Here is a 21,965-nt window from a genome sequence, read left to right as displayed (position 1 = left end):
ATGACTGCACAGTCACAAGCTCAGCATATTAAATTTATGTCAGATTTTTGGAACAGTGGCAGAGGGATACATTAACAGAAAACATTTAATTGAATCTTCTCAAATCTGATTTAACTGCTTTGCTTGGCAGTTTGAATACAAGTCAATATCTGCTCGGCAACTTGGCAAAGACGTCTTTGTTTTCTTTCCTTTGCCTCACAGTGGCTTTAATGAAGTAATAGAGAGGTGAAAGGACTGCAGTCAATGGGAGATGTGATGAATGATGCTCCATCCTCTTAATAACAGTATTGGACAGGATAGTAGGATCTTAACTGTTTTCTCATTTTCTCCCTGAGCACTGCCGCCTACTCTCAAAGTGTAGCAACTCCCGATGCTTCTACTCAGTCTAATGAGAAAAGAGTGCGGAGAGACGAGGCACGGGCTGATAGGTGAGCTCGGGTCAGGAAATGCAGAGACTTTGTCTGAAGTTAACAATTAATACGTGACCACTGTAGCTGCTTTAAAAACGACTCCTACACGCTTGACTTGCGAGATCACGCTGGAGTTAGACTCTCATTAGACCAGGCGTGACAGGCATACTGAAGGCATGCTGCAGCTCAAACCAGCACGCTACTGGGAATTGTGCAGGAAGGAAATATCATTGAATTTCATACATGCATGTTTATTCTGTGTACATGTATGACCTCACATCTCAGCGGCTATTTGGATAAACTGTTGGCTTAGAACAATTTTTAAACAAAAAGAGCTTTAATGCACAAATTCATGTCAGTGAGTGACAGTGGGAAACACACTGACATGCTATTTAAATATAGCACTTTTAAAATTAGCAATTACTGTGCAGCCAGTGCTTTACTCCAGCCACTGAGTCTTCAGCGATCAAACGACTTACCGCCAAACAGGGTACAGAATATAATAAAACCACACTGTTAGAAAAAACATCTTAAAAAACAGTAATATTCCAGCAGCTGGGGCGCCAAAATAATACCGTAAAATTACAGAAAATAACTTACTCATAAAAATACGGTTATTTCCAGTAATGAAAATACAATTTGTTGCCCTAATTTTACATGGGATTTTGTCTTTTTCAAGTGCTTTTAAACATTAAATTAGGAACAATTTAATGTGATTAACCAATGAAATTACCTATAAACAAGGTCAATGAATGCGGCAATATGAATAATAATAGTTAAATGTACAGAAATATACAGTTAACAGTTGGTTTAAATAATAATGGATTGCATTCATATCGCACTTTTTGAGACCCTCAAAGCGCTTAATAATTCCACTCTGGCCATCACCAGTAGGTGGTAGGTGAAGTGTCTTGCACAAGGACACAACGACCGAGACTGACCTTCTGATTACAAGGCGAACTGCCAACTCTTGAGCCACGATCGCCCTAAATAACAATAATAATAATAATAATTATTTGATGTAACAAAAGTTTATAAGAATCATTTTATATATTTTTCCATAGCATTACGTTTGAATTTAACAGTTCAATCTTTCAAATAACGGACAAATATTTGTGAAATCATGATACATTTGTGAATGTATTTTAACAATCTAAATATGCATATGTACAGACAGATACATTTAAAAAACAAGAAAATTATGTTTTATTACATTACAGTGATTTTACGTTAATTTACGTTTGAAATGTGAAATCAGTCTATTGATGTAAATTTAATGATATTCTAGAAGAACAGTACAAAACTGTAAAATACACAGCAAAATACTTTTATATTAGGATTTTTTTTTACAGTGCAGAATTTTTTTGAACTTGAAAAACTTACTCAAATTGGAGATGGCAGAGCAGAAAATGATGTAAAAATGTGATGATTTGAGATAGAGTGAATTCAGTAGTCACAATGAAAAATATGCACATATTTATCTCAAATGTTTACTGAGTTTGAATTTGAGTACAATCTGGAAACTCCAGAATTTAGTTTCATTGCGTTGGGACAATCTACTGATATCTTTGTCATATTTGCACGATCCAACATGACAGTTGTTGTTGTGATCTAAGCACATGGAACATGGACACAAGACTTTCAAATTGAACAGGAAACATGACGGACGCAGACATGACATGAGCTTGACCACGAGAAACACACGACAGACATGAAACATGACAGGTTGACCACACGAACCAATAAGGGAGACTAAATCACAGAGGGCGATGACACAAAGGGATCAAATAAATGAGCAAAGACTGAGCAATTTAGGAGCTTAAGATAACTAGATGAGCTTAACATAAACAATGAATAACAAAGTCCTAAGACTCTCAAATCCTAACTAATAATTGCAGCAACAAGAACTTAACATATCTTCAATGCTAATATAAGAAATTCACTACAATACAAAATTAACACAAAATGATTTGTCACAGACCGAGCCCATCGCACAACCTGGGTCAGAAACGTATTACCAACCCAGGGTGGGTGAACCATGTTTTTCTTTATTACAACCATGGTGTCGGACTTGGAGGTGTTAACTGTCATCCTAGGAGCACTTGGCTGCAAAAAACCCAAGTGCAAGTTGGAGGTCATGGATCTAGGAATCATCATTAGGCCAGGCCTGAGGCATTCATATGTTTAAAATATTGTTAAAATAATAGTTTCAAAAACATCTTTGTGAAGAAGACTAAACTGAATGAAAGAGGACCAAATACATAAATGGATGGAGCATACAGAGATGGATGACTCAGACAGATGGAATAGGCAACTGTAACCTGACCATTGCTTTTATCAGATTTCCTGAGTGTCTTAGTATGCCTATATTTCCTTGTTATGTTACACCACCTTGTGATCACACACACACACACACACACACACACACACACACACACACACACACACACTTCCCATCATTGTTTTGGTAATTATACTCTCCATCTAACTCTCTGTATCAATCCACATTTGAAAAATAACACAACACGAGTACGTCTCCTTTGAATGATAATGAGGGATGTAATACTTTGGGGTACTTTGACTCGGCTGTGTTACGTTTGATTACAATGTCTATAAAATCAACAAAATCAGCACCCAGACAAACAGTTTAGCACAATGTTCAGACTGGATTTGTCCTCATTAGAGGATCTATTGATCTCTGTGGGGATATTGGGTAGTTATACACTGTAAAAAAAATATTCCGTAGAAAAACGGAAAAAGTCCTGGTAATATTCTGCCGGTACATTTTCTGTTTTTTTACGGAAGTTTGACAGACTTTTCTGTAAATGATAAAACGGAAAATTCTGTAGATTTACAGTATACTCTCTGTACTATTTACGGACATTTCCTTCAGCTATAAAACGGAAAATTCTGATATTTTCCGTTAATAGAAAAATTTTAATTTCTGTTTATATTACTATTTCCAAGCACTTCTTTTCACTGTAACTCATTAAATATAGTTCTTTATAACCTAGTACACCATGTACTCAAAAATTAAAACTTAAATTAATTTGTGCTTTGTACACAACAACATTGGTATAATTAATGTTAAATATTCTTTTATTCTCCTTAACTCAAACACTATACTAAAATATAACGACAGCATCCATCTTATCATAAAACGACTAGACAGCTGTCAGCTCGTTAACGTGTTGGCCGTCCAGCCCCACGCACGGGGCGATCCGCGGTAGCTCGTTAATGGAGATTTGCCGTGTTGTGGCGTTAACGTCATTTCAACGAGATTTACGCTGACAGCACTAGTGGGAACACAACGATTATGACTGTACATTTACTCCGACATCATCCTAGTGCAAAGACAAGTGGAAGCAGACAAAAACAACAAGCATGCATGCTACAACCTCATCTTCAAAGTCACTGTCAGACTCAGAATTTTCAGAAATGGTAAATGGCCTGCATTTGTATAGCGCTTTTCTAGTCCATAATCTTTTGCCATCTTGATCAGTTGTGATAAAGAACCACACTGGCAAAGTCTTATTTATAGTATTATGCCCCTAATTTGCAGGAGGGACAGGGTATGAGAAAATAAAATTTGGATCCCTCAAGAAAGAGGGTAAAATGTGTGGGAATGTAAGAGCAGACGGTGTTGATAGTTGAATTTTCAACAATGCTGCAACTTTGTGCGGGAGCAGGAGGGGAAGAAAACACTATCAGCAGCACCAGAAAGGAGGAAGACAGAGTATGGGAACACAGGACCTACACTTTCAACACTTTTATTAGACCTGGGTCCAGTGGACCCGAACACCTTGTATGTAATGTAAATGCGTGGGGGGAGGTACAGTATGAGGTCATTGAAAATTAGTTCGGATTTATGTTCTTCACAGAAAATAAGCCAAAGCCAATGAATTTCGGGTTGGAAAAATAATTAATTGTTTAATTTTTCTTTTGAAAAAAACTGAAAACGGGTCTCACAGACCCGAACACCATACAAGGGTTAATGAAGTGAATGTAATTCACATTTGTGTGAACATTTGTCTGAGATTCACTCTTTCGGCTCTTTACCTTACAGTATAACATACTTGAGTCAAAATTTGTTGACTGTTTAAGTGGTGCCACATGAATAAAACTGAACAGATCTGAAGAAGATGTTCCTGAACTTTGGGTTTATTCGAACAGGAAGGATGGATAACCACAGGACTTTTCCCCATATGATAACTAAAACACAAAATAAATTAAGACAGATTACTGTCCCAAACTTAAAGATAAAAGTGTATTTACTGGACTTGTTTTGTCAGTGAGGAGCAAAGCACAATTAGAAGTGCTTGTTCTGATGAAAAGTTAAACTGTAAACTGCAGCGTAGTGAATAAGGATCTGTGTCCACGAATCCTCAGCAGTGACAACACTTAAACATCATAGTTCAAAATCCTTAATGCACACCTTTCTCTCCACGGTGTTCAAATGCTCTTAGCTGTTTTAGTAGAGGACAAAGTCTGACATATTTCATGACCATTAAATATTAGACAAGACTCTGAAAACGAGGTTACAGTTACAAACAAAAACCTCTGCTTGTGCGCACACACCCTAAATCACAACAAATAAGACAATAGTAAGACAAATTACTACAAAGTCTTGTTACCGCTCTTCATATACCAGTGTGACAAAGTCCTGAATGCAGCCTGCATGTTAGTACATCAAGGTCCATCTGAGCTTTAAATAAAATACACTCAGCTTTTCCTTGGATTTTCAGAGTTGCTCAGTTCATACAGGAACTGCAGCAGTCGGGGTTAACGTGTCGCTGTGTTGCTCCTCCATGTCAGCCATTGAGACTAGTCGCAATTTATTCTGAGGCAAAAAAGAGAAACAACAAGACATTTTTTAAAAAGTTTGTCATTTTATAATTTTTTTTTTACCTAGAACATAAACAACATTAACTCATTCACTGCCAGCCATTGGCAGTGAATGAGTTAAACCCATTGACTCATTCACTGCCATTGACGGCTATAGACGTCAATGGCAGTGAATGAGTTAACAAAAAAAGGATTGGGGCTGTGCGATATGACGATATATATATCAGATGACGATATAAAAATGTCTATCGTTTCATATTATACACTATTGTTTGTTTTGTGGTGTTGCAAAATAAACTGTTTACGGCAATATTTTTTCATGGTTTTGATGGTCACTGTAGTGGCTATATTATTTCTTAAAGTTCTCTCTTTCTCTTATACTTACAATAACCACACTATGGACGGACAAGTGACTGTCCTTCTCTTACGCATACTTTCGTTACCAACAATGACGGTAAAACCATTGTGTGGCTCCGCCGTCCGCTTGTTTATTTTCCACATAAACCTTTCACAATAAAGCTCAAGTTTCTCTTGAGACTTTTCAAAATAAACTGAAATGATATACATTATTCTCAAACATAAAATTTCAGAATATGCATCAAACAAATGACCTCAAATAAAAACATCAAGTAACTATAAATGGCGCTTACAGTCACCACGCAGATGAAGGCACAGAGAATACCAGCATGGCCAGCAAGAATGAGGCAGAACCGGCTTAAACTAGGGTCAGTGTAACTTTGCCTGAAACCCTTTAAAGTGTACCATAGAGCCAACTGTAAAGGTATTGATACAGTAGGTATTAGAGTCCTAGAATAATTTCTAGGATCATGAAGTTCTCACTTTTCCGAGTTATCCACATCGCTGACTTTTGCTAATTAGCTAGTTAGCAGTCACAGCTGTGTAATACCCAGAGAGACACAGACAGCTAACTATAATATTTATGAAAACTGGTTCAGCCACTGAAGGGCAAAACTGATGGAATCACAGTAAAAATTATTTTAACATTTACTAAAATGGAAAGCTTAAGTCATGTTAAACCTAAATAACAATTATTTTAAAAAATGAGTCAGCAAAATATTCCTGACTTGTCTGGAGACAGCTGAAACCAGTTAACAAATAAATTAACAATTCTTTCTAAATAAAAACGCGGAGTCTTTTGAAAAACATTATTTTAATAAAAGGAAACATGAGTTTTAATACTTACCACAGAAATTTGAAGGCAGTTTCTCCAACATCAGAGTCCAATGTCCAGATGAAACCTGAAAGAAGCCTAATGGCTGCTCTTGCGCTTACTTTTCCCTCCTTTTCGGGTTCTTTTTCCCACAAAGCATTGCAGTAGTTGAGAAATACACAAAAATACCTGTAAATGACTAATAGGGAAAATTCCTTCACGATTATACAGTAGATTGTACTGTATTTTTACGGATTTTTTTTACAGTGTAGTTACTCTGGATGGCATGATAGACAGGATGCTTGGATCAACAATGTCTTTCAGAAGTGTGGAGGAACAGTGTCTAGTGCCCAGGTTGTGGTTTTCATGGAGGAAATCATCTTTACAAGACAGGTCAGATGAGATAAGCAGGCAAAAGAATCGGAATCACAAAGTGGGAATGCCGCTCCTAATATTCTAACTTTACTAGTAAAGAATTGTAGGAATTCTTCGCATCTGACAGCAGAGGTATTCTGAACTGTATAGAAGGAGGCAGAGAAAACAGTTGATGCTGTGATAGGAGGGAAACATTTTTTTTGCAGCGTTTAAAGATTCTTGATATTTCACAAGATAGTTTTTCAAGATTTCAAAAGGAACTTGAAGTTTGTCCCACTTCGACTTTCTGTCTGATTTTCTGCGTTCCCTTCTAAGAGCTCTAATGATGTCATTCATCAAGGTTGACTGTTTAGGCCGGAGCTTCCTCAGTTTAAATGGAGCAATAGTGTCTGTAAATGAGGAGCAAGTGATCTTAAAAAAGTTGATAGGATCTTAAGCGCTAAGATAAGGTGGGTAGGCCTCTATGGTCCAAACGTGGTGGCCTGTCGAAGCGTCGCCAAAATTGTTAGCAGTGGAGGAAGTAGTAAAATGCAAATGGTGGAGAAGCAGATTTGGTAGGGGAAAGAGAAATATTTTTATCAACCTTGGTCTTTTGTTCACTCCACATATTCTCAAAGGGATTCAAGTTAGATCTTTATGCAAGCCAGTTAATAATGTTCACTTTGGTCTTCAAGTGGTAGTTTTTCACAAGGAGCAATTTCTGCTTGAGATATTCTTTCAAAATCTTTGCATGTACTCCTTTTGTTCAAAATTCTTTCCATCGTGACAGGATTGCTCATTCCAGTAGCATCCTCACAGTATATCACTCCATCAACTTGTTTCATTGTAGGTATGGTGTCCTTTGGGTTGTGCACCTCTCTCTCTTTTTTTTTTTAAAATATAAGCAGTGTTTCTTTAGCCAAAGAGCTCCAGTTTTCTCTGATTAACCAAAGGATGCATTTTTAGTATGCAGAATTTTTCTCCAGGTTGTCCTTACTATACTTGTTTGAAGGTGTGCCTTCTGCAGAAGTGGAGATTGTCTTAGTCTATAACCTTGTAGTCTATTCCTGTGCAGGTTCTAGTGTTTGTCTTGTTTGAGGCTGCAGTTCCTGACTTGCTTAAGTCTTTCACTGGTGTGTTCACAGTTGTTCTGGAGAAACATCTCTCAGTAGTTTCATTTCCAGAGTCTTTGAAATCTTCCACTTCCTACCTCTGCTAGGCCCGTTCGGTCATGTCATGTCAGTTCTTGACACTTTGTGTTAACGTTGTGTTAACTTTGCATATCCATCTGCTGCTTTGTTCTTTCTTTATGTACCATTTTCTTTTTTTTCTTCCTTTGACACGATGCTTCCTTAAATTACAGCTCAAATCTTTGCTTTTAGCAAAGAGTTTATAATTTGTGTAAATTGGAAGTCAACCTTCAGTTCTCACTAGAGCACATCATTGCACATCAGTAGTTGGTGCTATGGCTCCATAAGGGCTAATAATATGGACCCTGGTATTTTACCAGGGTCTAATAACTCATTTGTATCAGAACCCTACAGGAAAGGAAAAACACACAATAGCAGCCCTTATCATTATAGAATAAAAGATCTCTCCAGCAACCCAGCCATTTATTACTTCCAGTGAAGAAAAGAAAAATGGAAATAAGTAGAACACCACAGCTTGTATGTAGGATACTGCCATCAGGGAGCGGGGGAGGAGGAAAAGAATGAGAGAAGATGAAGGAGTGAAGAGACAAATATGGAGATATTAAAAAAATATATATTATATACAACACCAGTAACAGCTATTGTATTACTATAAACTTGACTTTAATTGCCAGAAATCACATGATTGTTGCCTAAAAATGGATAACCAAGTATGTTTTCATACTCTGCATACCAAATTACCGCAAAGGAGAGCATAGACATGGAGGTAAAAAGCTCTTTCTACTATAAAGTTATCCTCCTTTCATCCTCTGTTTATGCAGGGAGGATAGAATGGAGACTAAAGCACCATAGTCCTATAGTACGATAGTTACCGCTGATTTTATTTTCTAATGAACTAATGCTGTTGTACAATAACAAACACAATGTTAATTATCAGCCATATCACACACACACACACACACACACACACACACACAAATTAAAAATATATTTTTAAGGAATAGTTTGCAAAAATTAAATTATTCATTTATTTTTAATTTCATCAGGTTCTAAAAAAAATGCTTTGTAGTTTCTAGATTTTCTACAAGTCACACGGGAGCCAAAGCCATCAGATATGAAGACTTCCTGCTGAAAAGTTATCAGTTTGGATTTGGGAGAAAGATGTTATCTCTACTTTTAAGATGAGGTTTAAACTCTCCTTTCTGATAAAGCTATAGTTATAGACCTGGGTCAAGAGACAATGGAAGTTTTCCAGCTGTCAACTGGGACAAAACAGGATACATTTAAAGCTGAAATTGAATGAATGGATGATGGATGGATTGATGACAAAAGATCCATTAATTGTAAGCATTCATCTCACTACATCTTAAAACTGTAGTGACTTTTGTTTCTCAGCTTTAGGGAATATTAATTGACCATGTGATTTTTTTAAATTGCTTTACTTTATTGATTGATATAGCACTCTTCACAGGATAAAAATACAAAGTGTTTCACAGTAATATAAAACAGATAAACATAAAACAGTGCAATCAAACATGCAGTGCAAATCTAATTAAAAGCTAGTCTAAATAAATGAGTCTTAAGATGATGTTTAAAAGAATAAATACAATTAAGGCAGCGTAGAGATGGAGGGAGAGAATTCCTCAACCTGGGGGCACCGCTCTAAAAGATCACCTCTGGCTGTAAAATGTGTTCGGGGAACTACCAACCGCCTTTGATAGATGATCTCAGGCTGCGAGAGGGAGTGTGACGTTCTAAGAGATCAGAAATATAGGCAGGAGCGTCATGATTCAAAGCTTTAAAAGTCCGTACTGAAAGTTTAAAATCAATTCTAAAATGCACTGGAAGCCAGTGTAATGAGCGTAACACTGGTGTAATATGCTCTCTTTTTCATGTCTTTGTTAAAAGCCTTGAGGCAGCTGGACCAACTGGAGACGGCCAAGATTATTTTTGCTCAAACAAAGAAAAAGACTGTTACAATTATCTAAGCGAGAAGAAATAAAAGCGTGAATAATCATTTCTAACTCAGATATAGACAAAAACGTTTGCAGTTTAGAGATGATTCTTAGCTGAAAAAGGCTGTTCCTAATTAACTGTCTAGAGTGTTGCTCTAGAGACATGGCAACACCGAGATACCCGAGATCCAAGAAAACCAAGATGCTGTTTGATTATAGATATCTGGCTGACAGTTAATGCAGTGGACCCATTATACACAGTTATATAAAACAGTTGTATTCAATTCAATTTTATTTATATAGCAATAATAACAGCAACAACAACAGCATCTCAAAGTGCTGTTTATAATAAGGTACAATAATAGGGAGAAAATCACAAAAATTAGACGAGCCCCTTTGAGCAACAGTTGGGAGGAAAAACTCAATTTTAACAGGAAGAAACCTCCAGCAGAACCAGGCTCAAGGTGGGGGAGCCATCTGCTGCGCATTGGTGGTGAGCCAGAGATTAATAATAACTAATGATTCAATCAAAAGAATGCATTTGGCTTGTCCATTTAGGGGACTGCAAATTTCAGGTTTTCCAGCAGTTCCCAGTTCATGGTTGGCTTGAGCCTTAATGGTGTATGGGTTGTTTTTGGACATCCTAACATTCTTTTGAATTTCCTTTCACCCCAGGGTGAAAGTGTCACGGTTTGTGAAGACAGACCGTGCGGAGATGTGTGTGGTGGACCCAGGTGCGAACACAAGTGAGGATACGGGAGTGAACTTAAACAAAAGCGAGCCTTTTATTGTGGCTGATGATCACAAAAGAAACAAACAAGAAAGAGGCCAGCACAAGAGCAGTAACTAAACAAACCTAAACTGGGAACAAACTATGCTATGGCTGGGGATACAAAAGACTGGGCATGGAAACACGGAGGGTGGGAACACAGACGACACGACACAGACTACATGAAACACAGAGACTAAATGCACATGAGGGATGATCAGGGGAAGTGGCCACACATGGGAGCACAGCTGACACACATGAACCTAACGACAGGACAGGAGAGGTGCAACTAAATACACTGACACTGAATACAGACTTTCAAAGTAAAACAGGAAACATGGAGATTAGACATGACATGAACTAAACATAACCACGCAGACATGACGCATGACAGGTAGACGCACGAACCAGGGAGACGGAGTACAGGGGAAGATGACAGAAGCGACAGCATGAACTTGACAACACAAGACACACAGACATAAACACATGAAGGGCAAGGGAGGCTTAATACAAGGGTAATATAATTACAAATGAGCTGGAATAACTTAATGAACCTAAACAAACAATAAACATCAAAATAGACTAAACACAAAACACTGGGTCGCACGACCCAGGACTAGGGATGGGTACCAGTGTCCGGTGCCATGATGGCACCGGTTCTGACATAAACAGTAGTAACCAGACCGAAAAGCAGCGCACATTTCGGTGCTTTATTTCGGTGCTTTTTTTTCCTGAGCTGTGATACACTTCTAGCCAATCATTTTACGTTTCCGAGGATAGTAGGCGGGTCCAGGTACGTACGTTCTTTTAGAGCAGAGCTACAGATTAAAAATGTCCAAGGCAAAGCGGTCAAAGTCTGGCTGTACTTCACAGCAAAATATGCAAACTCAGCAGCCTGCAACAAGTGCTTTAAGCTGATACTGTGATACTGTCAAAGGAGGTAACACCTCAAATCCGATGAAACACCTGGCGACGCATAGCGTTTTTTTTAAAAAGCCAAGAAATGCGCCGTATTTGATAGCTTGCTGCGAGACCTCACACCGAGCACATCTACTGCGGGTGTGGTGCCTGTTATCGGACCCGGAGTTAGCAACATCCCCCAAGAACCCGAAGAGGAGAGTCCTGGCCCCTAGCCCTGCCAGTGTAGCAGTAATGATGAGGATGATGATGCAGCAGCAGCCGTTCTTCTCTGCGTGAGTAGCTTAATGTTGTTCGTGTGTAATTTACGTTGAGTAGGCTAACCACGTTATTACATTAATGCATGTAAGGTGAACTAGCAAACATCATCATAGCTACATGCGGCTGTCTTCTTGTTTGATGGCAGATACTCCCTTCACCCTGGCCAAAAAGGCTAAAATGACCAAAGAAAAAGAGGGAATCAGCTAAACATGAGAGGTTTTTGGACAAAGTTTGTGTTTTTTCCATTGTTTAAGCAGTGCTTCCAGCCAAGAGTGATACCATATATGCCCCATAGCTGCAGAAAAGGCTGTTATCTTTTTACAAAAACCAGCTGAACATGAGAGGTTTTTGGACCAATTTTGTGTTCTCCATTCTTTAAGCACCGGTTTGAGCACCGTTTGAGCACCGGCACCATTTCAAAAGTACCGATTTGGCACCGGTATCAGATAAAACCTAAACGATACCCATCCCTACCCAGGACCATGACAGAAAGTTTTGGGTCTTCTTCAAGACCTTGGAAAAGTGGTGAGATATCTAAATAACTTGCATTTACACATGCTTATTTGAACTGAGGATCTTGGGATGCGCAGTTGTTTAGAAATGGGTCAAAAAGACTTTCCCACCTTGTGTAAATCTACAGTTGCCATTTTAAGATCTTCACTGAGTTCCTTGGACTTTCCCATTGTTCTCAGTATTGATCTTTACAGTGAGTGTTGTCAAATAAATACTTTTTATGCTGGTAAAGACAACAACAGCAACTCAGACAAAAGGTTGTAGGCCACATAAAATCATAGAGTGTATTCATGAGCTAGGTCATGCTTAGGTGCATAGTGCACAGAGGTCTCAGAGTCAGTAGCTACACACCTCTGAAATTCATATGGCCTTCAAATTAGCCAAGTAGAGTGGATGGAGAGCGTCATGGAATGGTTTACCATTGCCAAGCAACTGCATTCAGGCGTCGGATGCATTGGCTCTGCCCTTAGCTCCAGGGAAAGAAACTCCTAATGCTTCAGCATTATCACATTTTGGACAGTTTTATGATCCCAGCATCGTGCTGACGATTTAGGGAATAGACCCTTCATGTTCCAATATGATTGTGCAGCAGTTCACAAAGTAAGGTTCATAAAGACATGGATGTTTGTTTGGTTACAGAACACCTTTGAATGAATTAGCACAGGGACTGTGAGCCCGGCCTTCTAACATTACTGTGTGATCTCACAAATGTTTTGTTATTGGACTTCTGTGCAAACCACAGTTTGTCTACAGCAAACACCGGGGGAGGCCCGGCCCAATCTTCAACTCCTGGATCAGGAACATCAGCAGAATTCTGAGGGAGACTGGAGACACTAAATCTAAATAGACCATGTTCTGCATCAAGCTGTTGAGAAAGTTGCAAGTAGCTTCAGCTGCAAGGTTGTCCTTGCCGGTTGTGGTGGTAATCCTCAAAATAGATGGTTGACAGCAGAGGTGAAAGGAGCCATCAAGATGAAGAAGGAGTCCTATTGTCATGGTCTACGGTGGGTGGCTGGAGTTTCCATTAGGCTCCTGAACTGACCTGGGATCCGCCCCTGGGCAGGGCCAACTCCAGCTCCTGCACACCTGGAGCCTATTGCAGGCTATCAAGCCAGAGGGATTTAAACCACACATCGATGTTCACTCACTGCCAGTTCGTCATCAACCCATGTTGGTAACAGGTCTTGTGTTTCAAATTCTCGCTGTGATTTATCTTACTAACAAAGACTCTTTTGTACAACAGTTGCTGTACCCACCCTGGCTCACTCCACCTCCGGACTCGGGATACCTAGTGATCATTTTGGAAATCCCTCTGTGCCTCACCTGCCTGCCCTCCTGCCATCACACTCCATCTGGAGCCCCGGATCTCAGGTCAGCCTTTCCACGCCACTCAGCCTCCCCTGGATCTTCATCATCCCCCTCTCAAACACTCCAGGTCCCTAACTGCAAGTAAGAATTGCTGCTCTTATACTGGCCACTTCTGAGCTGCCTTCACTACCTGCCTAACTCCTATATCCTCTCCCCTCAGTGTGACTGTTCCCCACTCAGCTCCGTTCCACTTCTCAGGCCTCGTTCCCTCGCCCTAGCCACGTTCCCCTGGGCACGCCACACCAAGGCTCCACGTCTCGTCATTTTCTGTCTTTGCCACGTTTCCCTTTTTTTCCCCCTTGCACTTAACCGTAATAAACTGTTAAATCATCTACTGTCTCCGCTCTGGGTTTCTGCACCTGAGTCCTATTCAGTACCGGCCATCCGTCGCCGTGACACCTATCAGGCTTGGTTAGTCTGTGGGGCTTCAGAGTCAGCTCATGGGTACCGTCAGGTGGCTTTGATGGTAGCTGTAGCATATACTCAACTTCAGATATAGCCTGGCAGTGGAAGGAGTATTTCAAACACCACCCTAACCATATACCATGCCTTTTACAGAGGATTCAGAATCTGAGGATGAGGGAGACGATTCACCCATCACTGGGGCCAGGATCACTTAGATACTTAACCCTCTGGGTTTGTTCAAAATCACCACCCTTTCAGCTTGTTCGTGGCCAAAAGTGGCCACCAACAGATTAGGTTTGTAATTTTTATTATTTTTATGTTTTTTTGCCATTTTTTCTGCATAAAGCTTTTAACTAACGTCAGTTCTTTTCATAAATATAAAATAGTTATTACTTAAATTTTTAACCCTTTAAACGCCAGTTTGTTTGTCCACTGCACTAGCTGGAAGACGACCTCAAATCTCACAATTTTATATATTTGCATTGCTACAGGAATTTCTTGTATTATTAATAGTAGAGTCTGGGGCATGTAATTGATTCACATCAACATTTGTTATAATGCATTGTTATTTTTGTGCAGGGAGAGCAAAAACATAAAAACTCCCTAACAGCTTGTTCGTGGCCAAAAATGGCCACACCTTGTTTATGTTTGCAAAATACTATAAAATTCAAATATATTAAAACATTTTTCTACTTTCATTGACTTTATTTTTTTAAATTAGCACCGGTCCTAGTCATGAAAACCAAAATACAATTCAAATTCAGATATTATACCCTTTGAATATCAGTCAGATTATGTATTATTGCTACACTTTTGGGGGAAAATTGTCACTGTTCTGGGTCCGTTGGACCCAGTATTTTGAGTTCATTATGTTTTGGTACTTTTGCATCATGGATTTTCCTTTATGTTTCTCTGGTACTTGGTGTTTCAGTTATCTTGGTGTTTTTCTATATTATGATTTATGATCTGATACTGTTGTGATTATGATTATCATTTAGTAGCCTTTGGTCAGTGTCAAGTCTGTCTCTGTCTAGTCTGTGTCTTAGTAAAGTGTGTTTTGTTTCCTGTTTTACTTTGAGGGTTCTTGTTCCTGTCTGATGTTAGTGTGTGCAGCTTTGTTCCCCCTGTCTCGTTAGCCCTGATCTCTCCCAGCTGTGTCTCCCTCCTGTTGCCGATTCCCCCGTTACTACCCTGTGTATATAAGCCCTGTGTTTTCCCATGCTCGGTGTCGCGTCGTACCATCAGATTATGCCTGTGTGTCCTTGGTCTCAGTGTTCCATCATCACTTCATGTTTGTTTTCCTGCCAGCAATAAAGCTGAGGTTTTTGAGTTTCAATTCTGTGTTCGAGTCCTGCATTTGGATCCTCATCTCTGCCTGCCCGCACACAGAGCCCTGACAGAACGACGCGACCAGTAATGGATCCAGCAGACTCCGTATGGTATCGGCGACCCGCAGTCTCCACCTTCCTCAAGGAGAGGGAGAGGCAGGGGGCTAGGTGTGCCTGGGAGCACGAGTCACCATTCGATGGGTCTCGTTTGGCTCTGGGTGGGCCCCACAGCTTCCAAACTGCGATGGCTACCGCCGTTCCATCAGCTGTTCCGTCAGGGATGCGAGGGGCCAAGTGCTCTCCCTCGACGGCAGTAGCTCCTCCGTTTTCTGGCGTCACTCCACCGCTGCTCTCAGAATTCAGGCCCTGCAGGAGGGGCAAGCAGCGACGAAAGAAGGATTATGTGGTGGAAGACACTGGGCTTACTCCACTGCAATCCTTTGCTTTGTTTTTGGGACTTCCACGTTCGGAGCTACACAAACTTCCCGCCTCTTCGTCCCAGCCCGGCCCACCGAAAGACTTTCGGCCCGGTCTGCAGGAGGATTCGCAGTCTGGCTTATCTCCCTCTTCCCAGAGTGAGCGACGCTCACGCAGCCGTCGCTCCGCTTCCTCTGGACAGTCAGCAGTGGTGAGCAACAAAGACTATCTATCTCATGCACCTCCTGAACTCATGAACGTAACAAACAATAAATCCACCCCTAAGATTCTGAAGACTACCTGCCATTCAAGTGAATCTAAATCCACTAACTTAAAGGTAGTTGAGTCTGTGTTTGTTAACCCTGTGAACCCCTGCTCTGAGGATTTAAGAACCGGTTTTCATTCTGCCCAATCTGAACCTAGTGTTAAAATGAATAAGACTACTCCACTTAAATCTGGGGGGAGAAATGTTCGAACTGCTGTGAAATTTCCGGAGGCTTCAAGTTCTGTTTTCAAGTCAGCTGAAAGGGGGGTGGTTAATGTTTCTAAGCCAGCCTTTCAACCATGTACTGTTCAGCAAGGGCGCAGGCAGTTGGTAGGGACAGAAATTGCAGGCTGTAACTCAGGCTTTCTGAAGGAAGGGGCTGTCTGTTCCCCAAGGACATTTAAGGACTCTAGTTGCACCTCTCTACAGTCTATTAAGACCGTGGCTCTTCCCAGGGACTGTTCTGTGTCCCGGTTGAATGTTTCTGAGGTTGCCCACTCTGCTAAGACTATATGCCCAGACCCAGTTGGCAATATTGGGCATTTTGAGACCATTCCTGAGCTTCTCGCTCCTCCTGTTTCTGCTCCTAGGGTAGCTCGGGCCCAGCGTTCCCCTCCACCCATTTCAGTTCCTCGGGTGGAAGGGTTTGGTGTTCAGCTGGTGCCGGCACCCGTTCCTGTGTCAGCTGGAGGCTCAGGTGAGCCCTTCCAGCAGTTTTTGTCGTGTTCAGAAGGCTCAGGAGGATTAGCTCAGTCACCATCACAACCACCATCACTACAACCTTTATGGCAGTTCCCAGCTCAGCTTTCCGATCAGCAGCCACCTTCAGCTCAGTTTTCCGATCAGCAGCCACCTTCAGCTCAGTTTTCCGATCAGCAGCCACCTTCAGCTCAGTTTTCCGGTCAGCAGCCACCTTCAGCTCAGTTTTCCGGTCAGCAGCCACCTTCAGCTCAGTTTTCCGGTCAGCAGCCGTCTGTAGCACAGTTTCCAGTGTCACCTGGTCAGCAGCCGTCTGTAGCCCAGTCACCAACTCCACCACCACCACCACTATCACCTCAAGTTCAGTTATCCATGGCTCAGTCGCTACCTCAATCAGACTTTTTGCAGACTTTATTACGGTCCATGGCCCAGTCAGTAGCGCAGCTAGTGCAGGAATCGTTAGCTTTGTCTTCTGCTAAATCAGCCTCTCATCTCCACCCTCAGTCAGGGGTCCCTATTGCCTCTGGCCCTGCATCTACTCCAGCTGGAGGGCCCGAGGAGCCCGTCCAGCCTCAAGTTTCGTCTGCTGGGGGTTCGGGTGAACCCAGCCGGCCTCAAGTTTCGTCTGCTGGGGGTTCGGGAGAACCCAGCCAGCCTCAAGTTTCGTCTGCTGGGGGTTCGGGAGAACCCAGCCAGCCTCATGTTTCGTCTGCTGGGGGTTCGGGAGAACCCAGCCAGCCTCATGTTTCGTCTGCTGGAGGGCCCGAGGAGCCCGTCCAGCCTCAAGCCACGTCTGCTGGAGGGCCCAAGGAGCCCGTCCAGCCTCACGCCACGTCTGCTGGAGGGTCTGAGGAGCCCACCCAGCACCACGCCTCGTTAGCTGAGGGTCCTGGGGGACCCAGCCAGCCCATCCTCACACCTGCTGATGGTCCGGGGAAATTGGTTCAGCCATCACCTGCTGAATCGTCCCCCGCGACTTTTACATCATCACCTGCAGCCGTCCCGCTGCCGTCAGGTTCCGCAGCCGTCCCGCTGCCGTCAGGTTCCGCAGCCGCATCCACGCCTGGTCCGGCCTCCGTGTCTTCATCCACGCCTGGTCCGGCCTCCGTGTCTTCATCCACGCCTGGTCCGGCCTCCGTGTCTTCATCCATGCCTGGTCCTGTGGTTGCCACGCCGCCGTCAGAGCCAGCTTGACCCGTTCCGCCTCGCCTCTGCCGGCCGTTTTCCGGGCCTCTAAGGTGGCATCATGGCCTTCGGGGACGGCCTCCGGAAAGGGTTTGTCGCCGCCGCTGGCATCGCAGCGGCCCTCCGAACCTGCTCAGTGGCCGCCACTGCCTTCCAAGTGGTCGGCCTCCGGAACTGTTCGCCCGTCGCCGCCGTTGCCGTGTGCACGGTCGGCCTCCAGAACTGTACGCCCGTCGCCGCCGTTGCCGCGTGCACGGTCGGCCCCCTGAACTTTTTGTGGACTCTTGGTGAGCTCTGGTTTCGTTTTGTTTTTGATATGCTCTCCTGCGTTTTTTGGACTCTGGTGCTCCTTGTTTTTTTTTTTTTTTTTTTTTGTTTGGGCTCTGTCCCTCCATCCTGGACCCCCTCCACCCGCCCTGGCCTGGTGCTTTGTTGTGCTTTTTTTTGTTTGGGGCTGTTGGGAGTCAGCCCTTAGAGGGGGGGTACTGTCACGGTTCTGGGTCCGTTGGACCCAGTATTTTGAGTTCATTATGTTTTGGTACTTTTGCATCATGGATTTTCCTTTGTTTCTCTGGTACTTGGTGTTTCAGTTATCTTGGTGTTTTTCTATATTATGATTTATGATCTGATACTGTTGTGATTATGATTATCATTTAGTAGCCTTTGGTCAGTGTCAAGTCTGTCTCTGTCTAGTCTGTGTCTTAGTAAAGTGTGTTTTGTTTCCTGTTTTACTTTGAGGGTTCTTGTTCCTGTCTGATGTTAGTGTGTGCAGCTTTGTTCCCCCTGTCTCGTTAGCCCTGATCTCTCCCAGCTGTGTCTCCCTCCTGTTGCCGATTCCCCCGTTACTACCCTGTGTATATAAGCCCTGTGTTTTCCCATGCTCGGTGTCGCGTCGTACCATCAGATTATGCCTGTGTGTCCTTGGTCTCAGTGTTCCATCATCACTTCATGTTTGTTTTCCTGCCAGCAATAAAGCTGAGGTTTTTGAGTTTCAATTCTGTGTTCGAGTCCTGCATTTGGATCCTCATCTCTGCCTGCCCGCACACAGAGCCCTGACAAAAATAGCAATAAGGTTCACATTTTTTAGCATATGAATGATGAAACCTAATATTTTATTATCATCATTGCAGGTCAGTACCAGTAACTGTGATTTATTTTTACTTTATTATTTTTTTTTTTTTTTTGGGGGGGGTGAGTGGCCAAAAAGAAAATCACAGTGGCCAGAAAGGCCATTTAATGCCCAAATAACCACTGAAATGACCATTAAAATGATCAAAATTTATATTCCAGTGTGTGCTTCTGCTTCCTCATTAGCAGCAGGATGTGCTAACCACAGAGTGGTTTTTGTAGGCACACTTTGTAGAAAGTGTGCCTACAAAAACCAGGTGTAGACCTGGTACAAGCTGCTGTTCCACTCCTGGAGGTGCGCCTTTTGCACCTTCTTCTCATTTCGTTGGTAGGGTGTGGGTCACACTCTGGTTCAGACTACTGTATCTTGAGATCAATGGCAGAAGTGGCTGAGGATCAGGGACAAGGGTGTCTTGCAGGTTTGATTTTTTTTTTTTTTTTTTTTTTTTTTTTGGGGGGGGGGGGGGGTTTGAGAGGGAGAGAGAGGAAGAGAAGAAAACAACAAAACAAACAAACAAAGTGGAGACAGGTTTATTTTTCCCCCATTTTTTTTCATCTTATAAGACGCCATTTCTAAAAATGTCTCATTGTAAATGAACACAGTCAGCCACTGTAATTTTGGTAAAATGTGCCAAAACGAACGATTCCTTCTAAAAATGAATGATTCCTTCTAAAAAGAAGAGTAAATGCGGCCAAATGTCGGCAAAGTTACGTGACAAGTTATGTACTAACTTGGTTTTAAAGCCTCTACTTCTAAATATACGCCGTTCAATAGCTGAGCTTAATCCTACAGAGAATGTGATGATTTCATGGATATTTAAAGTCACCTGCATAAACTCCAGGACACGTTTCCAAACAGTGTTTGTTGTTGTTTGCGCTGCAGCTGCAGCTGCAGGTTTGAACTCTGCAAAGTGTCCCATGATTGGGTTTTGTTTTCGTTTTTTGTTTGTTTTTTAGAGTTAATATTTTGGGTTTTATGAAAAATACAACAGTAAAAGTTTGACTGGGAACCTCAAAGCTCGATAGCCTGCATCGACAGAAATTCACTGCAGCCTATGTAATGTTTGATGTGTCATTATTTATTCCAGTCTATCTTGGAAATACATGTTTGTACCGCAATGTCATGCACAAACACAAACTATTAGATCCTTAAGATCAAACCTATGTCATAATTGGTTCATTCTTTTGGTCCATTGGAGTGAGGTAAGCCATCAAAGGCCACTACTAGAAACTAGGAATATTACATGAAATTGCTTGTTTGGCCAAAAATGGGTAAATGATGTAATTTGATAAAAAACATTAAAAACTACAATTTTCATGTGTTGAGTTTAGAATGAAAGCAATTTTACCTAAATCGCACGATATAGTACTGCCAATAACAAGGAATCAAAAAAGGTGGTTATAATGGGTTTCAATTGGCCAAAAATGGCCACGATAGAGCCAAGAGGAACAATTTGGTGTATAGTGAATATTACTGACATTATTAAGGAGCTGATGTTGAAAATTAAAAAATTTGAAAAAAAATACACACCTTTGGGAAGTTTCATTCCATTTACATTAACAGAACAAAAATGGTTGAAAAAAGAAAAGTGAAGTGGCCACAAATGGCCAGGATGGAGCCCAGAGGGTACAACTCCTTGGTGGCCGTGCCCCTGGAGTGGATGAGGTTCGCCCTGAGTTCCCACAGGCTCTGGATATTGTTGGGCAGTTTTGGTTGACACCCCTCTGCAACATTGCGTGGGGATGTGGAGCAGTACCTCTGGAATGGTAGAATTGGGTGGGGGTTCCTATATTGAAGAAGGGGGATGAGAGGGTGTCAGGAGTATGGGGTGAGTGTGTGTGTGTTGATTCTAGTTTGTCCTACATTCTGCTGGGCAAAGAAATACTACAACCATCACAATCTTCCTAAGATCGGTGTCTGCCGTGAGTGGAGTGTTACGGCGGCACTCGCACGACATTCCGGTGAATATAGCCAGGACACTCGGCTCCCTGTGGATTACTATCCCTGAATCCGATGATGAAGGTGGCGCAGAGAGAGCAGAAGCAGAAGTGAGGCTGTAGGGTCAGTGCACTAGCTACACTATGGAGACAGGCTTTTTCTAAAGCCAGTTCCATTGTCAAGAAGGATGAACTTCAAGTTGCATCAAGCTGCATGATCATGGACAGCTGTTTGTTTGTGATAAGAGAAAGCTGGCTTCATCGGTGCATATTGGACTCTGCTATCGGGCTAACAGGTTACATATCACGGCACTACGACAGGACCATAAACTCCAGTAAGAGCAGAGGAGGGTGTTTGTGTCAGGTGTGAAATGTTTGGTTTTCAGGGTTTTTCTCGGTTTTCAGTGTTATTTTGTTATCGTTTTTATCGTTTACTCGGTTTTCCTGGGTCTTTTCACGTGTGTTATGAATAAATCTTCTTTTTTTCGGTACCAGTACTAGTTTTATTTTGTTGTGTTTATCCGCGACACCTTAAAGGCCGGTCCATGAAAATATTGTCGGGCATAAACCGGTCCGTGGCGCAAAAAATGTTGGGGACCGCTGGTCTACAGTATAGCACAAACCAGTCTGAAGGGAGGCATCAGAAAGGTGAGGCATCCTTGTCCCTTTACCAAAAAAAGCACCCACAACCACTCAAATGTGCAATCCTATTTATCCATATTATATATTCTGTATTTATATATGTGTATATGTGTATATATGGTATATTTATGCTCATAACCTTACTCTCATTCCTCTTATTGTATCTGTAACATGCAACTTCTGTCGCTGCTGTGCTACTGGAAACTGAATTTCCCGGAGGAACCCACCCGAGGGATTAATAAA

At 41.9% G+C, this 21,965-nt stretch overlaps 1 long non-coding RNA gene across 1 annotated transcript; it reads left to right on the top strand.

The window, feature by feature from the left end:
• The first annotated feature begins 13,334 nt into the window (after positions 1-13,334).
• On the top strand, positions 13,335-14,049 carry LOC146676710 (uncharacterized). Its single transcript, XR_014907230.1, has 3 exons — positions 13,335-13,517; positions 13,591-13,796; positions 13,876-14,049. It is a non-coding gene; the product is annotated as an uncharacterized LOC146676710 (long non-coding RNA).
• The last annotated feature ends 7,916 nt before the right edge of the window (positions 14,050-21,965 follow it).

This window comes from Rhamphochromis longiceps, linkage group LG2 (genome assembly GCF_057381845.1).
Source record: "Rhamphochromis longiceps isolate RC_006_pf linkage group LG2, R_longiceps_female_GT1.1, whole genome shotgun sequence".
Taxonomy (NCBI): domain Eukaryota; kingdom Metazoa; phylum Chordata; class Actinopteri; order Cichliformes; family Cichlidae; genus Rhamphochromis; species Rhamphochromis longiceps.
Note: the sequence above shows the minus strand (reverse complement) of the source record. Positions and strands in the feature narration are given on the sequence as shown.